The sequence below is a fragment of the Pogoniulus pusillus genome, chromosome 2, assembly GCF_015220805.1.
Source record: "Pogoniulus pusillus isolate bPogPus1 chromosome 2, bPogPus1.pri, whole genome shotgun sequence".
Lineage (NCBI taxonomy): Eukaryota > Metazoa > Chordata > Aves > Piciformes > Lybiidae > Pogoniulus > Pogoniulus pusillus.
Genome location: NC_087265.1, coordinates 6426949 through 6440718, shown reverse-complemented (window position 1 = coordinate 6440718; position 13770 = coordinate 6426949). Strand labels below are relative to the sequence as shown.

Here is a 13770-nt window from a genome sequence, read left to right as displayed (position 1 = left end):
GAGGGGACTTGCTGCTACGTGGAGCAAATGATCACCCCCAGCCTAACCTATATGGAGGAGACCTGCTGCCAGGGGGAACAAATGATCACCCCCAGCCTAACCTATATGGAGAGAAGTTGCTGACAGGTGAAGCAAATGATCACCCCCAGCCTAACCTATATGGAGAGGAATTGCTGCTGGAGGGAGGAAATGATTATCCCCAGCCTAACCTATATGGAGGAGACTTGCTGCCAGGGGGAGCAAGTGATCACCCCCAGCCTAACCTATATGGAGGAGACTTGCTGCCAGGGGTAGCAAGTGATCACCCCCAGCCTGAACTATATGAAGGGGATTTGCTGCCAGGGAGAGCAAGTGATCACCCCCAGCCTAAACTATATGAAGGGGATTTGCTGCCAGGGGGAGCAAGTGATCACCCCCAGCCTAAACTATATGAAAGGGATTTGCTGCCAGGGGGAGGCAATGATCACCCCCAGTCTAACCTATATGGAGAGGAATTGCTTCCAAGTGGAGCAGGTGATCACCCCTAGCTTAAACTATATGGAGAGGAGCTGCTACCAGGTGGAGCAAATTATTACCACCCCCAACCTCCTCCCTGCAAAGCTGCAGCTGTGAAGGATGATATTAGAAGAATGAAAGCTCGACAAATAATGTTTCTGCAGAAGATGTCCTTCCTCACTAGGCTCAGAGCTGGGCTTTTTCACTTTAACATCTGGCAAAATGCTCCTGCTGCTGCATCTTCCTAGTTGAAGCACTCAATAGGGTATCACCATCATCATCATCACTTTATGTCATTTTTCATCTTAAAGTGAAGCAAAAAAGCCAAACCAACAGCCAAGATGCCTCCAACTTCAAACCTGACAACTCCACAGGGTATTTGGGTGGGTGATTAATGATTAGCAAACAACTTGTTAATTAAGGCTGCTGATTAGAACGATGTAAACATCAAAGGCACACCTGCTTTCCAAATTGATCTCCCCTCAAAGTGTAAATATTTTATCCATACAGGATGGGAAAACAGAATGTCAGCAGTGTTTAATCTGCTCCTCTCACTGCAGCCTTAGATTAACCTTTAGAATGGCAGCGACTTCATCCCAGGCTGCAGGTGGAACCAGAGCGAAAGAGCAAGCCTCAAGTCAATTCACAATTGAAGGGTGGTGCTTTGCTAAAGGCCAGGAGATGATCATCATCACCATCACCACAGCCATCATTACCATTGTACCAGCACTAAAGCTAAAGTAGGATTCCCCCTGGTGTTGTCTTGTCACCCAGGTTGAGGTTTCAACCAGGCCAGGGGTAGGGTCCTGAACCTGGCAAAGAACAAAGTCCTGCACCAGTACAGGTGAGAGGCCTGCTGAAAAGGGAGAAGGAGTTGACACTACTGCTGGACTGTGAGCTCCCTGTGAGCCAGCAGTGTGTCAAGAAAGGCTAATGATATCCTGAAGTGCATCCAGAAGAGTCTGGCCAGCAGGTCATGGGAGGTCCTCCTACCCTTCTACTCTGGTCACAGCTGGAGGCTTGGGTCCAGATCTGGCCTCCCCAGTTCAAGAGAGACAGAACTACTGGAGAAGAGTCTGACAGAGGCTAGAAAGCTGCTGAGGGGCCTGGAGCATCTCTGTGAGAAGCAAAGGCTGAGAGCCCTGGAGCTGTGGAGCCTGCAGAAGAGCAGCCCCAGAGGGGATCTGATCAATGCTCAGCAAGAACTAAAGCATCTGTGGAGAGAAAGGCTGAGGCCAGACTCTTGTCTGATGCCCAGCAACAGGCAAAGGGGCACAAAGTGGAACCCAGGAATTTCTGTCTGAAGATGAAGAGAAAGTTGTTTGGTGTGAGGGTGCTGGAGGCCTGGAGCAGGCTGCCCAGAGAGGTTGTGGAGTCTCTGGGTCTGGAGAGCTTCCAACTCCAGGTGGAAACTGTGCTGCTGGGCAAGCTGCTGTGGGAGCCCCTGCTTTAGCAGGGGAGGGTGGGCTGGATGATCTCCAGAGGTGCCATTGGGGGACCATGCTGGGATTTGGTGTGGACAACTTTCTAAAAGCAGGCCAAGCTTTGCCTGAGCAAGAGGGCAGGCTGTAGGTGTAACTTTCCAGGTTCTTCACGCATGGCCAACCAGCCTTCTCCTCGGGCCAGCCTAAGTCAGTGTGACCTGTGCCTAAAGAACCAGCTTCTGCCTCGTAGAAGAGGCCCTCAGAAGACAGCCTCTGATTCTTCATCCACCCTGGCAGCCTGGTGGAAGGAGCAGAGCCCTGCACTTAGTGTCAATAATTGATTTGCTCAGTGCCGCACCCAGGCTGGGTTCTGGGCTGCGCCTGAAGCGCTGCCTGACCAAGTGACAGCTGCACTGCTGAGGAGCAGATGTCGCCACTGCTTCTGCCAGCGTGGGGCAGCTTCAGCTCCTGGTGCCTGCTGGGATCCCTGCTCCTTCCATACGTGGCTTCCTGGCAAGGATCACTCTGCCCAAAGCAGACAAAAATTATGGAATTCTGGAACTGTTCTGCTTGGGAGATCACCGAGTCTGAGTGTTCAACCAGCACTCAAGTCACAGAATCACACACAACCACAGCAACACCCAGGTTGGAAAAAGCCCTCAGGATCACCAAACCCAACCTACAAGACTCACCTTAAACCACATCCCTAAGCACCACATCCAAACCACCCTTAAACACAGCCAGGGTGGGTGATTCCATCACCTCCCTGGGCAGCTCATTCCAGTGCCTGACCACTCTCTCTGTGAAAAACTCAGCTCTGGTGAGGCAACACCTTGAGTGTTGTGTTCAGTTTTGGGCACCTCAGTACAAGAGGGATGTGGAGGTGCTGGAGTGGGTCCAGAGGAGTGCAATAAAGCTGGGAAAGGGCCTGGGGAATAAACCTTATGAGGAGTGACTGAAGGAGCTGGGGATGCTCAGTGTGAAACAGAGGAGGCTGAGGGCAGACCTCATTGCTGTCTACAGCTACCTGAAGGGACACTGTGGAGAGGCTGCTGCTGGTCTCATCTCACAGGTAATGGGAGACAGAACAAGGGGGAATGGCCTCAAGCTGCCACTGGGTAAGTTTAGACTGGATATTAGGGAAAAAAAATCCAGCCAGAGTGGTCAGGGACTGGAAGGAGCTGCCCAGGGAGGTGGTGGAGTCACCAACCCTGAATGTGTTTAAAAGTAGCTTGACTGTGGTGCTTGGGGATATGGAGGCTGTAGCCAGGTGGGGTTGGGCTCTTCTGACAGGCAGGCAGCAACAGAAGAAGTGGACACAGTCTCAAGTTGTGCCAGGGGAGGTCTAGGCTGGATGTTAGGAGGAAGTTGTTGTCAGAGAGAGTGATTGGCATTGGAATGGGCTGCCCAGGGAGGTGGTGGAGTTGCTGTCCCTGGAGGTGTTGAAGCCAAGCCTGGCTGAGGCACTTAGTGCCATGGTCTGCTTGCTTGGGCAGGGCTGGGTGCTAGGTTGGGCTGGCTGAGCTTGGAGGTCTCTTCCAACCTGCTTGATTCTATGGTTTAGTGTGGACCCTGTAGAGTGGGGATATGGGTTGGACTTAGTGATCCTGAGGGGCTTTTCCAATGTTTCTGTGATGCTGTGATCTCCAGAGGTCCTCTCCAGCCCCCACCACACTGGGATGTTCTGGGATTCTCTGAGTGCTGACAATTCTGAGATCTGCCCCCGCTGACAGAACACTTCAGGGGCCATAACGACGAGGAGATGCAGGGATGAGATGGTAGAACATAATGGCAGTGTCAGAGACTGAGAGATGCCTGCAAACCCAGGCTGAAATGGATCTGACTGCCCACTACATTATCTTCCACCCCCAAAATGACAATAGTTTTACTGCATAATTGCACTTCTGTTGGTTTATTACACTCATTAAGGGGAGCAACCCTTCTCTCTGTATTCCTTTGTGGCTCCCTGTCTCCACTGCTCCTGGCTACAGGCCTAAATCCCTCATCCAGATTTATCTGCAATGGTTTGGAAATAGCTGGATGGTCCCTTGGTGCATCCCTTCCCAGTGTCCAGAATGGGCTGCCCAGGGAGGTGGTGGAGTTGCCATCCCTGGAGGTGTTGAAGCAAAGCCTGGCTGAGGCACTTAGTGCCATGGTCTGGTTGATTGGCCAGGGCTGGGTGCTAGGCTGGACTGGCTGAGCTTGGAGGTCTCTTCTAACCTGACTGATTCTATGTGATTCTCTGACCCATAACTCCATGCCATTGTCAAGAGTCCCTCTCCAGCTCAGTGTTTCATGCACTGTTTTAATATCATAGAATCACAGAATTGTCAGGGTTGGAAGGGACCTCAAGGACCATCCAGGTCAGGCAGGGACACCTCACTCTAGATCATGTTCCAACCCTGACTGATTCTATGATTCAGTGTTGCCCAGATATTAAAACAGTGTCTGAAACACTGAGCTAGAGAGGGACTCTTGACAAAGTTATAGGTCACAGAATCAGTCAGGTTGGAAAAGACCTTCAGGATCATCACGTCCAACCTATTGCCCAACATTATCTAACCAACTAACCCATGGCACTAAGTGCCTCATCCAGACTCCTTTTAAACACCTCTTCAGGATGCCCATTCCAATGCCAATCACTCTTGCTGTGAAGAACTTCCTCCTAACATCCAGCCTGAACCTGCTCTGGTGAAGGTTAAAGGCTAATGGCTTTATTCTGGAAGAAGCTGGATTTAGATGAGACAAAATCCAGCCAGAGTGGTCAGGGACTGGAATGGGCTGCCCAGGGAGGTGGTGGAGTTGCCATCCCTGGAGGTGTTCAAGCAAAGCCTGGATGAGGCACTTAGTGCCATGGTCTGGTTGACTGGACAGGGCTGGGTGCTAGGTTGGACTGGCTGAGCTTGAAGGTCTCTTCCAACCTGGCTGATTCTATGATTCTGAGATCATCACAGAATCATCATGAATTGGTTTGGTTGGATGAGGCCTCAAGCAAGCTGCTCTAGTGGAAGGTGTACCTAAGGGCTCACTACAGGAGGTTGGACTGGTGGAGCTGTAAAGGTCCCTTCCAACCCAAACCTTTCTATGGTTCCATAATTCTTAGATTCCATGATTCTGTGACACAGCTCCTCAGATACAACCACTTCTGCAGGCAACAAGAGATAACAGGAGAAGAGCCCTTATTACAAGAGGGCTATGGATGTGCTGGAAGGTGTCCAGAGAAGGGTCACGAGGATGAGCAGAGGGCTGGAGCTGCCCTGCTATGAGTAGAGCCTGAGGGAGTTGGGGCTGTTCAGTCTGGAGAGGAGAAGGCTCCCAGGTGACCTTCTTGTGGCCTTCCAGTATCTGAAGTGGGCTACAAAAATCTGGAGAGGAACTCTTTAGGACGTCAGTTAGTGATAGGACTGGAGGGAATGGAACACAGCTAGAAATGGGTAGATTCAGACTGGATCTTAGGAAGAAGGTCTTCACCAGAAGGGTGGTGAAAGCCTGGAAGGGGTTGCCCAGGGAGGTCGTGGAAGCCTCATCCCCGGAGGTGTTTAAGGCCAGGCTGGATGAGTCTCTAGACAGCCTGATCTAGTGTAAGGTGTCCCTGCCCATGCCAGGGGGGTTGGAACTATATAACCCTTGTAGTCCCTTCCAACCCTTTAGAATCACTGATTCTGTGATTCTAAAGCAGGGAGGCTGGTGCTGGGCTAGGGGAGGTTGGAAATAGATGATATTCAAGGCCCCTTCCAAACCAACCCATTCTGTGAATCTCTGAATCTACAGAAGTGTTCACTTCTCATCTCAGGGTCCCAAATTGCTTCATGGGGTAAGTGGGTGCTGTCATTGCCCAGTGGCACAGCTGGCAGACCAGGAGAGAGGTGAGCAACCATGATGAGATCATAGAATCAAGCAGGTTGGAAGAGACCTCCAAGCTCAGCCAGCCCAACCTAGCACCCAGCCCTAGACAGTCAACCAGACCATGGCACTAAGTGCCTCATCCAGGCTTGGCTTCAACACCTCCAGGCACAGAGACTCCACCACCTCCCTGGGCAGCCCATTCCAATGCCAATCACTCTCTCTGACAACAACTTCCTCCTAACATCCAGCCTAGACCTCCCCTGGCACAACTTGAGACTGTGTCCCCTTCTTCTGTTGCTGCTTGCCTGGCAGAAGAGCCCAACCCCACCTGGCTACAGCCTCCCTTCAGGTGGTTGTAGTCAGCAATAAGCTCTGCCCTGAGCCTCCTCTTCTGCAGGCTGCACACCCCCAGCTCCCTCAGCCTCTCCTCACAGGGCTGTGCTCCAGGCCCCTCTCCAGCTTCCTTGCCCTTCTCTGGACACCTTCCAGCACCTCAACATCTCTTTTGAATGGAGGAGCCCAGAACTGGACACAGCACTCAAGGTGTGGCCTGAGCAGTGTTGAGTACAGGGGCAGAAGAACCTCCCTTGTCCTGCTGCCCACACTGCTCCTGAGCCAGCCCAGGATGCCATTGGCTCTGCTGCCCACCTGGGCACACTGCTGCCTCATCTTCAGCTACTCTCTACCAGCACCCCCAGATCCCTTTCTTCTTGGCTGCTCTCAGCCACTCTGTCCCCAGCCTGTAGTGCTGCTTGGGGTTGTTGTGGCCAAACTGCAGAACCCTGCACTTGGCCTTGTTCAATCTCATCCCATTGGCCTCTGCCCACCCATCCAGCCTGGCCAGGTCCCTCTGCAGGGCTCTCCTACCTTCCAACAGATCAACAGCTGCTCCTAGTTGAGATACCCCAGCAAGGCAGCTGAAAGGATCTTCTGCCTGTCAGCCAAGGATCTTGTGTCCTCTCACACTTGGTTTTGCAGTACAACATTTAAGAAGAGCCTCTCCAGCCTGCTGGAGAGTAGGGAAGCTGATATTCAAGCCAGCCAGGAAAGCAATGCATTATTCAAAAGGTTTCTTGAGTGTTCAGATCTCTGCCAGACACCAAAACAGAGCTCTCCAGATTCCCTTCTTGCAGTTTAGTCTGGGAGCTGCAAGAGTGAAAAGGAAAGGAATCAATCAGCCAAAGCTGTGCCATTAAAGTGAGCATTCAACACACTCCCAATCCCAAACCTGGAAGTCAATTTTGAGGAGCCCTCTCTCAGATTTTGTGTCTCCCCATGCCTGCAGATGGCACAAAGCTTTCCCAAGGCCTCAATAATTCATTAGGAACTGGTTTGGGCTTTGATCAAGGCTTGTAATTGCTGTTTGATAGCCCAAAACCCTGAAGATACGTGGGCAGATGGGAAGTAGAAAGCAGTGTCAAATCCCAGTGTCTTGAATAAGTAATTGAAAGGAACGAGTTGGTGCTGCTGGTGGTGTCCATATGCTCAAAGCTTCCCAACTGGGTGTGAAAGGAGGCAAAATGCAACCCCAGCCAGACAGCCTGTTAAAAGGCAGCAGTGAAAAAGACTATGGATGGGAAATGAGTAGTCCTAACCTGATCCAAACCATAAAGCTGCTTGCTTGGGGATCATGGGCGTTCTGAAAAGGTCACTGACAAGAGTCTGGCCCCAGCCTCTTGCCCCCCACAGCTGCTTTAGTTCTTGCTGAGCATTGAGCAGATCCCCTCTGGGGCTGCTCTTCTGCAGGTTACACAGCACTTCCTCCTCACAGAGATTTTCCAGGCACCTCAGCATCTTCACAGCCTCCACTGAACTCTCTCTAATAGTTCTTCATCCCTTTTGAACTGGGGAGCTCAGAACTGGATCCAGGACCCCAGCTGTGGCCTCTGTAGGGCAGAGTAAAGGGGGAAGAAAACCCCCCCTGACCTGATGGCCACTTTATTCCTCATCCACCACAGAAGACCATTGAATTTCTTAGCCACGAGGGCACATTGCTGGCTCCTGGGGAACTCATTGTCCACCAGCACTGACAGGTCTCCCACAGAGCTGCTTCCCAGCAGGTCCCCCCCAACCTGTACTGGTGCAAGAGGTTACTCCTCCCCAGGTCAGGACCCTACACTTGCTCTTGCTGAACTCCATGAAGTTCCACTGCACCCAGCTCTCCTACCTGTCCAGGTCTGGCTGAATGGCAGCACAGCCTGACTGGGTGTCAGCCACTGCTCCCAGTTTGGTACCATCATCTTCATCTAACTGTCTATTAAACGATTCACTACAAAGCTGGAGGAGTTTAGAAGAACAAAGGCATGGCTGGAGTGACCTGGAGCATTTGTTTCCACCAGGAGGTCACTGGTAAGCAAGAAGCAGGCTGTGGAAACACATCAGGAACACCTAAGTCCCACAAACAATGGGGGGGATGATGATGATCATCATAGAATCACAGAATCAGTCAGGGTTGGAAGAGACCATGAGGATCATCCAGTTCCAACCCCCCTGCCATGCCCAGGGACACCTCACACTAGATCAGGCTGTCTAGAGCCTCATCCAGCCTGGCCATGAACACCTCCAGAGATTAGGCTTCCACCACCTCCCTGGGCAACCCCTTCCAGGCTTTCACAACCCTCCTGGTGAAGAACTTCTTCTTAACATCCAGTCTGAATCTCCCCATTTCTAGTTTTGTTCCATCCCTCCTATGCTTGAACAGAAACACCAGTGAAAGCTGGGCAAGCATGAAGATGCTTCCATGCCAGCCAAAGAGCTGCCTACAGCAAGGTGCTCTCACAGCCAACTACTAATTGAATCACTCAGCCAACAGAGAGAGAGACCTAAAATATTAAGTCTGCCAAGCTGCTATTATTTGGCCAGGTTGGTTGGGGTTTGAAGCAAGCTGCCCTAGTGGATGGTGTCCCTGCTCACTACAGAGGGTTGGACTGGATGAGCTGTAAAGGTCACTTCCAATCCAAACCATTATAGGATTCCAAAGTTCTAAGCTTCCAAGATTCTGTGACACAGCTCCTTAGATGTAACCACTGCTGCAGGCAATGACAAATGGCAGGAGAAGAAAGCAGAAAGCAGGGAGGCTTGGGGTGGGTTAGGAAGCAGCAAGCCAGCACCACCCATTTAGACCCAAAAATGCAAATTCTTTGATAGCAGCATTTTCATGGAATCCCAGCAGAGTCTGGTTGGAAGGCACCTCTGGAGATCATCCACTCCAACCACCCCGATACACCAAGGGCACCCACAGCAGCTTGCCCAGCAGCACAATGGCTGGGGGGTTTGGAAGCTCTCCAGACAAGGAGACTCCACAACCTCTCTGGGCAGCCTGATCCAGGTTCTAGCACCCTCACAACAAACAACTTTCTCCTCACCTCCAGGTGGAACCTCCTGGCTTCCACTTTGTGCCCATTGCCCCTTGGCCTGTCACTGGGCACCACTGACAAGAGTCTGGCCACAGCCTCTTGCTCCCCACAGCTCCTTTAGCAGTTGCTGAGCATTGCTCAGATCCCCTCTGGGGCTGCTCTCCTGCAGGCTCCACAGCCCCAGGGCTCTCAGCCTTTGCTCCTCACAGAGATGCTCCAGGCCCCTCAGCAGCTTTGCAGCCTCCTCTGGACTCTCTCCAGTAGCTCCCTGTCTCTCTGGAACTGGGAACCTGAAGGTAACCACAACACTCCATCTGTGCCCTCACTAGTTCAGAGTAGAGAAGGAGAACTTCCCTTGACCTGTTGGCCACTCTCTTCATACGCCTCAGGAGCCCAAAGGACTCTCTCCAGCAGTTCCCTGCCTCTCTTGAACTGGGGAGCCCAGAACTGGACCCAGTAGTGCAGATGTGCCTGACTAGGGCTGAGTAGAGGTGAAGATGTTGCCACTGTGGCTTCACAGAGCAGATGGGGAGGACCTTCCAACCTAGATCTCCATTCACTACTTATCTTTCTATTTACCACAGATCCTTATCCCAGAGAAGTAAAGTATTCCATGTCATAGAATCATAGAATCAACCAGGTTGGAAGAGACCTCCAAGATGTCCATGCTGAGAGAGAAGAAAGGAGCCTGGTGGTGGTTGGGTAGCTGAGCATGAGCCTCTCTAGAACTGGGGAGGCCAGAACTGGACCCAGTATTCCAGACACAGCCTCACTGGGGCAGAGTAGGTGAGGAGGAGAACCTCCCTCAACCTGCTGGCCGTAGACATCTTCATGCCCCCCCTGAGCCTGTTTGCTGCCTTAGCCACAAAGGCACATTGCTGGCTCCTGGGGAAGTTGTTGCCCAGCAGCACTGCCAGGTCCATCTCTGTGGAGCTGCTTTCCAGGCAGTCAGCCTTTAGCTGTACTGCTGCAGGAGGTTTGTCCTCCCCAGGTGCAGCACTCTACACTTGCCCTGCTTGAACTTTACAACTCTTGACCCTCCAGCCTGGCTAAGAAGGGAGCCTCCTCATTCAGTGGCAGGTAGCTATGAGGGAGCTCTTGATAAATCAGTGGATTATTTAAGTATGGAACTCTGAGGGCTGGGGCTGGTCCCCACCTTTGTTATAGTCTATGGGACAGAGAAAAAACAAATCTAACACAAACATTCCTCAGACTCTTCATATAGCTATGACTGTGGCATGCTGAGCTTCCAAGGTTTCAGCAGAAGGCACCTACTTTTCCAGGTCTTTATTGATCTGGAAGTTATTAGTGTGAATTTAGTTGCCAGAGGTTTGATTAGGATGATTAGACACAAAACCCCTGCCAAGCTGGTGACAATCTCAACCCTGGCCCAAGAATGCTGGGAAGGGACTTTTGACAAGGGCTTGTTGTGGCAAAGAGAATGGATTTGAGCTGGAAGAGGGCAGAATTAGGCTGGATGTTAGGAAGAAGTTGTGTGCAGTGAAGGTGGTGAGACACTGGCACAGGTTGCCCAGGGAGGCTGTGGCTACTCCCTCCCTGGCTAAGAAGGGAGCCTCTTCATTCAGCAGCAGTTAGCTATGAGGGAGCTATTGATAAATTAGTGTCTTGTTTAAGTGTGGAACTGGGAGGGCTGGGGCTGGTCCCCACTTTTGCTATGCCAGTGGCACCCACAGCAGCATGCCCAGCATCACAATGTCCATCTGAGTTTGGAATCTCTCCAGACAAGGAGACTCCACAATCTCTCTGGGCAGCCTTCCCCAGAGTTCAAAGGTAATAAAGTTGCTTCTGATGTCACCTTCTGGCTTCCAGTTTGTGCCCACCCCCCTTGTCCTGCCACTGGGCACCACTTAAAAGGGTCTGGCCCCACCCTCCTGCCCTCAACCCACTTCAGGTAGTGCTGTTTGGCACCAGGGTGGACAGAGGGCAGTGGAACCGTGGTCTGCTTCATGTCCAAGAGCTGCCCTCACATTGTTCACTGGTTGAGTCTGACCTATAGATTGTTTTTAGACTGATGGTGGAGTGATGCTGACCACCACCACTTGAAGGAGAATTTGATACAGGCAGAGTGTGTTGCCATAACCAAGTCAGACCTTCTGAGCTGGTTTCTACAGGTTCCTGAATGTTAAACATCATCAAGGTCTAAATGAGCCTAAAGGTTGCCCTGAGAGGTGATGGAATCACAGTCCCTGAAGATGTTCAATAAAGCTGTGGATATGGCACTTTGGGCCAGGGTTTAATGGCCATGGTGGTGCTGGGTTGAAGGTTGGCTTTGATGATCTTAAAGGTCTCTTCCAAGCAGAGAAATTCTATGATTCTAACTGCTCAGACCAGTCCAGATCTGAAGGAGATGATCTTGGAGGTGCTCAAAGATGTGTTTTTCAGAAACTTGTCTCTGCACACCATCAGCCAAGCTTCTTGGACCACCTTCCTGAGTGGAGCTGGATCAAGTCCAGCCAAACTGCACTTTCTGGATCTCATGCCAAGAGTTTCCCATCAGGAAAGAATTTAAGCTCAGTGTGGAAGAGCCAGGGGTAAACAAAGAAGTCACATCTCTGGTGGTTCTTTGCTTTTGTAATAAAAAGCAGCATTGAAGTTCTCTCCTAAATGCCTTTTCCCTGAGCAGCATTTTATAGCTCACTAAAGAGTCCTCCTGATGGAAGCTCTGGAAGAGAGCAGCTGTGCACCCAGCCTTGCTGGTCCCAGCTACCATGCAGGGATGGATGTGGTGAGCCCAAGTTTAGAGAATCAAAGAATGCATCAGGCTGGAAAGAGACCCTCTAAAGGTCAGCTTGTGCAGTTAGCAGGGACATCTCCAACTGGATCAGGCTGCCCAGGGCCACATCAACTTTGACCTTGAATGTGTCCAGGGATGGAGCCTCAACCACATCTCTGAGCAACCAATTCCAGTGTTTCACTACCCTTATCAGGAAGAACATCTTACTTATAGATTCTTAAGTTCAGAGTGGTCTGGGTTGGAAGGGACCTTCAAGATCATCCACTTCCACATCCTCACCAAGCTGTTCCAGTGTCTCACCACTCTCATTGTGAAGAGCTTCCTCCTGATGTCCAACCTAAATCTACTCTGCTCCAGAGCTCCAGGCCCTTCTAAGCAGTCCCTCTCCAGCCTTCCTAAAGGTCCCCTTCAGACAGTGAAATTCTGCTCTAAGGTATCCCCAGAGCCTTCTCCTCCAGGCTGAACAGCCTCTAGTCTCTCAGCCTATTCCCATAGCATCAAAGGTGCTGCACCTCTCTGATCATCTTTATGGCCCTCCTCTGGACCCACTCCAGCAGTCCCTGTCACTTTTGTGTTGGGGTCCCACAGCTGGGCACAGCACTGCAGGTGAGGTCTCCCCAGAGCAGAGCAGAGAGGCAGGATCTCCTCTCTCCATCTCTGGCCACACTTCCTCTTCTGCAGCCCAGGCTGCCACTGGCCTTGTGGGCTGCAAGTGCCCCTTGCTGGCTCCTGCCCAGCTTCTCACCCACCAGCACCTCCAAGACCTTCTCTGCAGAGCTGCTCTCAATCTCATCATGCTCCAGCCTGGGTTGATATTGAGGACTGCCCTGAAGGTCTTTGGGCTTGTCCTTCCACATCTCCCTGGTGCTCAAGTCCTACCTACTAAAGCTGGTGCCTGACACTTTTGGGACTCATGCCCTTGCCCATCAAGCTGCTGTGGACTTGGAGTGTGACTCTAAATGTCCATTGGTACCAGACTGTGAGTGTGAACTGAAGCTGAACAAGCAGCAAGACCACAAGCTCGTGGTGCACCAGATGCTCTGCTGCTCGACCTGCTGTGTCTTCTGACCCCTGTGACGTGAACAGCAGCAAAGTGACAAGAAACTCATCTGCAGCATTGTGACTGTCCTTGAAGATGTGAAGATGTGAGCTGCCCTTCCAGGTTTAAATGAGGCTGCAACCAGCTGATCAATGATGCAGAGCCACGAATGCTGCGAACCACAGCACCACCCCAGACAGCTGCTCCAGATGTCAACTGTTAAACACAGGAGAAGCTGGTTTGTTCTTTAGATAATCATCAAATAAAGCCCAGATTTGATGGAGGAAGTGCTCTCACGTTGCAGCAGAAGCTCCTAATTTGGAGATAAACCACTTTAGAGGAGGATGGAGGGGGGAGGGGGGGAATATTCATCAGCAGATGGATTATCTCCACATTTGTCCTTACAACCGTTAGCAGCTCTGACTCAACCACCAGCAGGTTTAAGAGCAACACATCTCCAGCTCATCCATTGTCATCAGGGAGGTGACAGGATGCTATCCATCTACCTTAGCTTGGGAATGACACACAGAGGGGTCTCCTCCTGGCAAGCTTGGATGAAGATGAAAAGCAGAAACATGCAAAGGCAGAGAGGGGAGAAAGGGAAAATAAATCCCTGCATGAAAAATGTTTACTGAGATGTGATGAGCTGAGTTCTTCTGCCAGGACCCAGCATCCACATGTTTATTCACCAGGCTACGCTGACCTACTCCAAGTAAGGATGTCAGAATCAGAGAATCATAAAATCACAGAATGTTGGAAGGGACCTTAAAGCCCACCTAGTTCCAACCCCTTGCTATGGGCAGGGACACCTTGCACTAGACCAAGTTGCTCAAGGCCTCATCCAGCTTGAGCCTT

The 13770-nt window shown here is 51.3% G+C and overlaps 1 long non-coding RNA gene across 1 annotated transcript in view; it reads right to left on the bottom strand.

Annotated features, from left to right (window-relative positions):
• Positions 1-6639: 6639 nt before the first annotated feature.
• LOC135181787 (uncharacterized) overlaps positions 6640-13770 on the bottom strand; it is a 30933-nt gene continuing 23802 nt past the window's right edge. The window contains exon 3 of the long non-coding RNA XR_010304996.1: positions 6640-6911. This is a non-coding gene — a long non-coding RNA (uncharacterized LOC135181787). The remainder of the gene's footprint in view (positions 6912-13770) is intronic.